This window comes from Pteropus vampyrus, unplaced genomic scaffold, assembly GCF_000151845.1.
Source record: "Pteropus vampyrus isolate Shadow unplaced genomic scaffold, Pvam_2.0 Scaffold133, whole genome shotgun sequence".
In the NCBI taxonomy this organism is placed as follows: Eukaryota; Metazoa; Chordata; class Mammalia; order Chiroptera; family Pteropodidae; genus Pteropus; species Pteropus vampyrus.
The window spans coordinates 1037709-1047125 of record NW_011888914.1 but is presented as its reverse complement, the minus strand read 5'-3'; positions in this window follow the sequence as shown (position 1 = coordinate 1047125).

The following is a 9417-nucleotide window of genomic DNA, read 5'->3' as shown; positions in this document are numbered from 1 at the left end:
TTGGAATAAACTGAAATAATTGGTGATTTTTATTATTATCCAACAAGTTGTGAACTTCATATTGGTCTTAACGTGAATTATCACTAAGATGACAGCTATTATTTTTACTTTTGAATAAAAAATTCATCTCAAAAAATAAATCTAACTCTGCTAATGAGCTAGATCTGTACATTCCTTGCTAAGAGAAAAGTCTATGTATGCTTATTATATATTTTCAACTCCATTTGGAATCAAAAGTAGATGACATTTCACAATATACTTGCAGTTGTGCTCCTACTTATAGGTACAAAAGGAACATAAATATACATAGGCTTACTATGATTTACATTTTCCAAGTTTAGAGGAGATGTGTAATGAATTCTGGCAAAATTGTTATGTAAGAATAAAGTTCTTTTTTTAAGAAATAGTTTATCACTCTGATCCTTATGAGACAGTGCCTTTCATGGGACTTCTTCCATAGAGCCAAATATGTTCTAAACTGTGTTTATAAATGAATATTTAGGAAACAGAATAAGAAAAAAACAGTATTTTAAATGGTTAAAAGGTTACACATTTATACCTATAAGTATTACTACCTTTAATCTAATATCTAAATTTCTCTGGAATGAAATATAAACCCTAAATATAGATATCTTACAAATATGAATTTATTTTGTTTATACTATTGATTGCTTATATTAAAGTACCTATTTTACTAAGAAGAACTATGAAAAACTAGAATTAAATTGCATTGTACTATTAAGCTCTCTTTATTTAGGATAATTATTTAATTTTTATTCTTCAGCATTTTACAGGTAATACCAAATTATTGTTCTTGACAACTAGTAATACCAAGTCAAAATCGGCACTTGTGAAGTCAATATAGTTTCAGAAATGCAGAATTTGTAAAATCTTTCCTTTTTAAGAACTTGTTAATTGGCATTTTTGATTATTCTTGTAGGATCACAAATTTCTAGGATGTTCAAAAGACATTGCTACCTGTTTTAAAAGAGAAACTTAAAATCAGCATTATTTCCTTAGGTATTTATTAGTTTTTGAAAAATATTAATTATTGGTGAGCCCTGTAAGCTTTTTTAAATGCCGTAAGATGCCATAGTCTCTGTTTTAATGAGAAATATTTCTAAATCAAAGAAGCTAATCTATGTATTAAAAGGTAATCTGTGTATTAAAAAAATTCAAGTGCTTATTTGGTTCTTTAACATGATTCATTGTTATGAGATTCTGATAGATTATAAAAGGAATATAAACATAAGACTAAAAATAGTGACATACTCTTTGCAAATTACAATTAGTGGCCTTAAATTTGAAAGACTACATGGTTTACATGTAAGAAATCAGTTAGTAAGTAAATAATACTGTGAACTAAGGCTAAAATCCACTCCAGTATGAATATTTTTCAGTGTGCTAACATTAATTTCTCTATGACTTCCTAACAATTTTATTTCCAGTAAGTTTTCTCATGTGGAAGACAGATTCCACAATGTGATACAGATAGGATTATTGGTCACCCCATTCCTTCTGGCGAATCTGATTCAATCTCAAGGAACAATGTAAATTTCACCTTTATGTGATGGATTCCTTAAGTTTCCTAGCTCTTATCAATCTGTTTTTTCTAGAATTCATAGTATTAACATTCATATATTTTCCATTAGCATAAATTTTATGCCAGTCACTGTTAGATGTAAGCACATAATACTTTACAACTCTTTTTGCACTCTTCTTGAAAGCAAATACTCCATCTCAGATTTCAGTAGCCTCTGCATTTCCTAGCACAATGTTTTAATACCCTTAGTTTGACTAGCAGTGACATTACTGGTGTAGTAACTTAATATTTTCAGTATCAGCAGTTCCAAGTATTATTCGTTTTAAGTGAGAATTTGTATTCTATGACTTCTGGATTCTGAAAAAATGCAGAAGAAATTTTATCCCTCTTTTAAATAGTAATCTTTCCAATCTCAAAGAAAAAGATAGCTATCAAGTCATTGCTAGGCTTCTTATTTTCTTTTTTGAATGTATTGGGGTGACATTGGCTAATAACATATGTGTTTCAAGTGCACATTTGTATAATACATCATCTGTATATTATACTATGTACTCACCACCCAAAATCTAGTCTCCCTCCATCACCATGTTTGACCCCCTTTTCCCTATACCTCCTTCCCCTAACCTCTCTTTTACTCTTGTAACCACCATTCTGTTGTCTGTGTCTATTAACTTTTTTGTTTATTTGTTGCTTTCTGTTTTATATCCTACTTGTGAGTGAAATCATGTGGTTCTTGTCCTTTTCCATATGACTTATTTCATTTAGCATGATATTCTCAAAATCCATTCATGTTGCAAATGGCGGTATTTCATCCTTTCATATGGCTGAGTAGTATTCTATTGTATATATGTACTACATCTTCTATATCCAGTCATCCATTGAAGGACACTTAGGTTGTTCCTATGTCTTGTCAGCCACATATAATGCTGCAATCAACATCAGGTACACGTATCTTTATGAATAAATGTTTTCAATTTGTGAGTGTATAAGAGTTCTCTTTTTTCCACATATTCTCCAACACTTGTTATTTTTTGTCTTATTGATAATACCCATACTAACAGGCATGAGGTTGTATCTCTTTGTGGTTTTGATTTCTATTTCCCTTATAGCTAGTGAAGTTGAGCATCTTTTCCTATATCTGTCAGCCATATGCATGTCTTAGGAAAAGTATCTGTTCAGGACCATTTATTTTGTTGTTGAGTTATATGAGTTCTTTATATATTTTGGATATTAGCCTGTTATCTGAGGTATTGTTTCAAATATCTTCTCTCATTTGGTCAGTTGTCTTTTTTTTTCTTCTTGATGGTTTCTTTTGCTGTGCAGAATCTTTTTAATTTCATGTAGTTCTATTCATTTATTTTTGCTTTCACTTCCCTTGCCTTTGGGGTCAAGTTCATAAAATCCTCTCTGAGGCCAAAGTCCATACGTTTAGTACCTATGTTTTCCATTTAATTCTTTAATCTATTTTGAGTTAATTTTTATATATAGTGTCAAATAGTCTAGTTTGTGTCTCTTGCATATGGCTTTCCAAGTTTTCCAACACTATTTATTAAAGAGGCTCTTTTTTCTCCATTATATATTTTTGGCTTTTTTGTTGAAAATTATTTGCCCATATATATGTGGGTTTATTTTGGCTCTCAATTATTTTTTCATAGGTCTATGTTTTTTTTTTTTTTTTCTGCCAATACTATACTGCATTGATTATTGTAACTTCATAGCATAATTTGAAGTCAGAGAGTGTGGTACCTCTGGTCTTGTTCTTTTCTTAGATTACTTTGGCTATCTGCAGTCTTTTGTGGTTCCATATAAATTTGATGATTTTTTGTTCTATTTCTTTGAAAAATACCTTTGGAATTTTGATGAGGATTACATTCATCTTTATATCACTTTAGGTAATATGGCCATTTTAACTATATCGATTCTTCTAATCCATGAACATGGAATATCTTTCCATTTAGTTGTGTTTTCTTCAATTTCTTTCAACAGTGTCTTATAATTTTCAATGAATAGGCCCTTTACTTCCTTTATTAAGTCTATTCCTAGGCATTTTATTTTATTTTTTGTTGCAATTGCAGATGAAATTGTTCTTTTTTTTTCAGTACTTTGTTGTCAGTACATAGGAACACAACAAATTTTTATACTTTGATTTTGTATCCTTTCACTTTATTTATTGTTTCAAATTTTTTTTTTTTTTGTAGAATCTTTAGGATTTTTATATATATGGAATTATGTCATCTGCAGGAAGTGACAATTTTAATTCTACATTTCCAATTTTGATGCATTTTATTTCTTTCTCTTGAGTGATTGCTCTGCCTAGGACTTCTAGTACTATGTTGAATAACAGTGGAGAGAGTGAGCATCCTTGTATTGTTCTTAATCTTAGATGGAAAGCTCTCAGTTTTTCACTGATTGTGATATTAGCTCAGAATTTGTCATATATGACCTTTATTATATTGAGATATTTTCCTCCTATACCCATTTTATTTAGTGCTTTAATCATAAATGGATGCTATCTATATCTCATCAAATGACTTTTGTGCATCTATTAGATTTTTGTCCTCTATTTTGTTAATATGGTTTATTCTGTTGATCAATTTGCATATATTCAACCATCCTAGCACCCCTGGAATGAAACCCATTTGATTGTTACGTATTATCTGCTTAACGTGTTATTGTATTTGATTTGCTAGTATCTTGTTTAGGTTTTTTTCTTCTGTATTCATCAGAAATATTGGTCTTTAAGTTTCTTTTTCTGTGTTGTCCTTGTTAGGTTTTGTTGGCCTCATATAGGATAATGTTGGCCTCATAAAAAGAGTTAGTAAGTATTTAGGCTTACTATTTTCTGAGAGAAATATCTTCCTTAGATTCTCTTTCTTCTGAGATTTAGACCATTATTCTACTCCAGATATATTATACTATTTTCAGTTCTCTCATAAAACATATCTGGAGTAGAATAATGGTCTAAATCTCAGAAGAAAGAGAATCTAAGGAAGATATTTCTCTCAGAAAATAGTAAGCCTAAATACTTACTAACTCTATGAAAGGTGAATTTTCCTATCCTAATTGCAGACAAACAAGTTAGCTTGTTATAGTTTCATGGATGCTGACAGAAAACATGAGATCCTTATATCAGAGACAAAGGAATTTATTACTCACTGCATGGCAGACAGAATGAACTTTATGTTTTCATCAATCCACCCTACTCTCAAACTCAAACAAGGTTGACAGGGAGTGGTCCAGGTGGATGCTGAGCAGGCAGTGGGTTTGCATTACATCTGAAGAACACCAATCCTAAGAAACCCCAATCCTTATACTGGGCTGCAAGTAAACTTTACAGTGGGGGGGGGGAGACATTACCCTTATTATGCTGGGCAGAGAAAAAAACTTGTTTTGTGCTCCAGGGAAAAAACTATTTCTGTATACCAAGGGTGTTTGTTATGCAAATATTTTTGAAAAGAAAGTTCAGAAGAAACACTGTCAGTTATTTTGCTCTCAAGACATGCAGACATGTAAATTGTCTTTCAACAGTGGGTTCATTAATTTAGAGTGCAGTGGATTTGTGGATACCTTTTAAAATGAAAATTAAGTGATGATAATTCACAGAAAGGAAGTATGCTCTTACACACTTGTATAATATAGAACTCAATTCTAATTTTTGATGACCTCCTTTGCTCTTTCATACACCTGGCAGTGTCACTTGACATATAGCTTTTGTCTAAGCTTTGGTTGCCTAAACAGAAATTCAGTAGTGCAGTTGCACATAGATCCACTAGGATGATTTTTCCACTAGATCTATTCAGTCACACAACATTGTTACACAGGTTCATTTTTCCATGAACTTCTGTCTCAACTAGAGTAGAGGTGAATAGGATTCTATTCTAGCCTTTATCACATAAATCAAGAGTTCACCAAAAATCCAATTAACCTTGTAGAAAGACTCTATGGTACCACAGTAGAATATTTGATTCCTCACTTGAGAAAAAAATTACTTTTCAAATTTTATACAATGATTATGCATTGTTTTAATTATTTATTTTTCTTTGAATTATCTTGATGCCTTCAGAACCTTAAGAATATTTTAACACTTAAAAATAATAGCAGTGAAGAAAGTAGAAATGAATTATATGCATAATAATTTTCTATTTAAGTTCTTAAAATCAGCATATAGTTAATAGAAGACTAAAGGAATGGAAGATGCCTCCAGGGTGTTTAAACAGCCTGTTTCTAAAGCAGGAATATTTCTAGTTTGGAATATTTAAAACAGTATTTTAACTCTCAAAAACTTTCACAATATGGTTTGGACTTGATTGCTTTGTCAAATGTCTCCAATCTTGTGAAAATATTCCCTGATATTTAATTAACTGAAACCTTCTTCTCTTCACATGTAACCTCAATTGTAATTAGAAATGCATGTGTCAATATTTCTAATTAGTGGTGGTAATTAATATTTATTGAGGGTGCAAAGGGCAGTTGGTGATGTTCTAGACCCTTGAGTAGCAGGAGCAGAATTTCAGAGAAAAAAACATTGTGGCTGTGTATACATGGCAAAACATACTCAAAGCATTTGGAATTGAAAGGATGAAGAGTCAGTTTAGTGATTGTTATGTCACTCCAGTGTGTTATAATTTATAATGGAAAATCACATCAGGATAAAAATGATTTGACCAATTTCCCCCTTCTTCAAATCTGTACTTCACTTTTCGTATTTTGATTATCTAAAGGCTGGAACTAATTAAGATTTATAACAAACACATTGAGGAAAATATTTGAAAAGGAAAATTATGGTTTGAGAAAAGCAACAAATACAAATAAGATTATTTGTTTAAAAAAATCAACAAAAACACTGGACACACAAAATTTTGAATTTAGTAAGCTCTAATGGCAAAGTATAGAGTCCATATGACATGTTTATACTGAATTTTAAATTTCTATCATTGTTATCTGCATTTCACCCTGGAGATGTTTATAACATGAAGTACTTTGAGGTTTCTTGCATGAAGTATTCTAATGCTGTATAGTTTTATTAAAATTTTGAATGGAAAAACAGAACAAAATAGAGCCAAGGGCAATGATTATTAATAAAAGCCAGGGAGTTAATATTCAAAACAAAATTAGTTTATAACATAGCACTAAATCCAACAAGATAAGTCTAATGGACCAGAGTACAATATTGTATTTAGATCCAAAGATCAAATACATAACATTGTATATCTAAGCAAGTTTACATTTAATTAATCATTTAAGTATATATTTTAATAGCATAAAATGAAGATAAAAGAAAATTGTTTACATAATCTATAAATAGAAAGGATAGAAATATAAAGAATGATTTATTCAAAGGGTGATTTTGAAATGATTTTAATATTAGTAACACTGAGGGAATATGACAATCTTGACCACTTTAAAATGATGCATATTATGCATATATATGCAAATACTATGTATGTTTTAATACAGAACTGTATAAGTGATAAGCAGAAAAATATTTGCAAAGTGTGTGAAAGATTATAGGTTATCCTTAATATACAAAATATCCTTAATTTTAAAATACAGTAACACTGAAATAGGGAAAAAATTGAACAAATGGCATTCATTGGTAATTCATAAAAATGTAAATGAACAATAAGCATAGAAAAATGCACTTACAGTTATTTAAAATTGAAGAAATGCAAAATCTAAATTAAAATAATGCTGTTTTTTAAATCTATTCAATTAGTACAGGTTAAATATTTGAAATATCATTGTCAGGTGTGGAAAACTTTATGTGCTCCTATGCTTTTGGTGGGAGGGTGAAAATCGGTGCCATCTTTCTGAATTTCTGAATGTACATCTGACTCTATGTAACAATTCCACTTCTAGAAGTTGTCTGAGAAGATAATAAGCAGTTTGCCAAAGATGAATTGACAAAGACTGGAGTAGTGCTTCTAGTAGCAAAAAAAGCTAAAAACAACCAAAATGTTAGCATCAGATTTGATAAATAAATTATGAAGTGTCCATTCCCTGAATAACAGGCAACCATATAAATGTTGAGGAAATAATGCATTGGTATGAAAATAATATCAATGATATCTTGTCTGAAAAGCATATTGCAGAATAATATGTAATCTGATCTAAACAGTGTTTTTCAAAGTGTGTTAATGGATATTCATGCCAGAAAAATATGTGAGCTGTATAATTGAATCGTTTGGAAAATGGTGCATATTTTATCCCGCCTTTCTTTTGAGATTCACAAGGCACATGAGTATATTATAGGCTCTAAAAAAATCTGTCCACAAAATAATTTTATTTCATCCAAATTATTTGATAAAGTATTTAATGATTTTGCATAATTCCTTGAAACAGCTCCCGTGTATACTCTGTGTTTTACTTTGGGAAGTGTTGCCGTGCATGCACAGGAATAAAAATTTGTCAAGAGAGATACCAAATTAACAATGGCCATCCTAGAGAATAGGAGATTTAAGAATTTTAATGTTCTGCATTATATATTTTCCACGTTATACCACACTTGACTTTTTTTTAACTCGAATAATCAGAAAAACAAGTTTTATGAAGAATGAGAGAATGAAGGTGAGCACAAGCACAGACTTTTGGTTTAAATAACACCTTTAACATGACCTTTTAGACTTCTCGCTTAAATAGCTAATAAACTTAAGTTTGTTTTTTTTTATTACCAATTCAAAAAAACAGCTAAAACTACATCTGATAAACAGATTGTTACAAAATCTTTGGAGAATTCATCCTAACCATAAAGTCAGTTTAACTAAATTGAGATAATAATATCTGTATTTTCTTTTATGAAACATAATGGTACTGTGAGCCTTTCCTCATTGCATACATTCTCTCCCATTGCATACATTCTCTCCCATAGTCTCAACATTGATACCAAACCAAACTCTGACATTTCTTATAGCATGATTTTGGAGTGACCAGAGCAATAATCTCATACTGCATCTATCTCTTAATTTTTTTTTAAATCCATTTGGATACAGCAGATTTCTGGAAAGAAAGGTCTGGGATGAAGTTGACCAATGGTACCTGTATCCTGTTAAGGTGTTGTTCCACAAGTAAAATCTGGAGGTCCAAATGGAGACTAGGGCATTGTGAGAATTGAAAATTATCATGAATGCCATTAGTCTAGAATATTCAAGACCCCAATGGGGATGGTAGAAAATGGCAACTCTGTTTAGCATAATGACAAAAGAAACTACAGACTGAGCTGGTTGCTGTATAAGTCCACCATGACCCATTGTTCACATTGAGAGACACTAAGTAAAGTAAAAGGCTAGCCATACCCTTTAATTTACCAAACATGGGGTCCATGAATGAGAAATAAGTATGGGGTCTTTGAAAAGGGAAAGTAGAACATCATCCTTGTGTTCTCCTATTTACTCTTTAAGATGGTGTAGGAAATAGAAGAAAAATGAACAAATAGTTGACATCATGAGGTGGAGAAAGCAAACCCTACTGAGGAAAGAAGGATGAGGTGAACACGTCAAAGTCTATCCCAACTACAGGTAGATAAATTGAAATGGAGGAAAATGAAGCTGGTTAAAATAAGAGAATTGTCAATAAGCTGAAATCATGAGGATTAGAGATGACATTGGATGTGGTAATGGGAACAAATAGCACTGCACATGTGCATTTATTAAACATATGTGTCCTGATATGTGAGGTCTTATTCTGAGTGCTGAGGACACAAGAATCAACAAGGTAAAGTCTGTCTAAATCTATGATATTGAGAATATAAATATAATCTAAAATGCAGAAGAAACCACAGAGGTGAAAACTCAAAGATAAATGGTGCATAGGTGGGCGAGGAAGGGAAAACCAAAATAAGAATGATAGTGCTCCATATAGAGAGTGGTGGTATCCCT